Source organism: Pinus tabuliformis, chromosome 7, assembly GCF_031772625.1.
Source record: "Pinus tabuliformis cultivar Carrire ecotype Pingquan chromosome 7, CPIR1, whole genome shotgun sequence".
NCBI lineage: Eukaryota > Viridiplantae > Streptophyta > Pinopsida > Pinales > Pinaceae > Pinus > Pinus tabuliformis.
This window is the reverse complement of record NC_142293.1, coordinates 412,238,690-412,239,836: the sequence shown is the minus strand read 5'-3', so window position 1 is coordinate 412,239,836 and position 1,147 is coordinate 412,238,690. Positions and strand designations below refer to the sequence as shown.

The window sequence follows — 1,147 nt, the reverse complement described above, 5'->3', positions numbered from 1 at the left end:
TATGTAAATACTAAGTGTTTATAGGTTTATTTTTATAATTTATTAATTATATATTTTAAACTATTATAATTATAAATATGAATTATTATTATTTAAATTTATTTTCTTATTATATATATATATAGATATATATATATATATATATATATATATATATTTCCCATAGGAAAATTTGGGCAGATCAACCCCAAAGGGAGTCTTTTAAAGCTTGTCGGCCAGACTAGTAGGGCCTAACCCCAAGGGCACCCTGTGACCTCCTGATCGGTGAGGTACTTAACAATGTGGACTTGAATAGTTGAGCTAACCCTTGGGGCTATACAAAGTGGATGAGCTCACAGAGAACTACGTAATCATACACAACTCAAATGACAACGCAACATTAAAAAATTTGGACCATTTCTCGATTTGTGCATGTCATCCTTGCGCAGGGGCCATGATAATCTTCTCTGTATCATTCCAATTTTATCAGATGTCTCTGAAGGGACTTATTATATGTATATTATAAAAACATAATATAAATTTTTGTTTTTGAAAAGATTATTTATAACTTTATTAAAAAAAAAAATTTACACCAAAAACAATCGAATTAAATTAATTTATTATTTCTATTAATTTATTTTTTAATCACTTTCTAATTAAGTAGAAATTATGTTTTATTATTATGTTGATAAGTATGTTTATTTCTAACGTCTAGAATTTTAATTTAATTATCAATACTTATTAGGTGAATGTTAGAGATTTAACCTTCATGGAATATGTCGAAATATTCACAGTAACATTCACAAATCAAGGATTAATTTTTATCTCTAAGTTAGTTATGATCCTCTCATAAATTGATCTCAAATTAAATAATTAAAGAAAATTTCATATCAACACTTGCCATATTGAACATCATAAGCCATGATATTATAACAAAAGCTATTTACAAATTAAAAAATTTCATTGTAGAGTGGGTGAATCTTCATGGTTACAAATATTCTTTTAGACATCAATTCAGGATAACAAGATTCTTAACCATAAAGATATCTTCAACTTGACAATGAAGATTATTAATATGTAAATAGACATTGTTACAAATGCTCAAAAAATCAACCATCACTCATTTTTTATAACACAAATTCATATCACTAATTTTTTTAATTAATAA

General features: G+C 25.5%; 1 non-coding gene across 1 annotated transcript; it reads right to left on the bottom strand.

Moving 5' to 3' along the window:
• Window positions 1–382: 382 nt before the first annotated feature.
• Window positions 383–485, bottom strand: LOC149247701 (U6 spliceosomal RNA). Its single transcript, XR_016267588.1, has one exon. It is a non-coding gene; the product is annotated as a U6 spliceosomal RNA (small nuclear RNA).
• Between the last annotated feature and the right edge of the window lie 662 nt (window positions 486–1,147).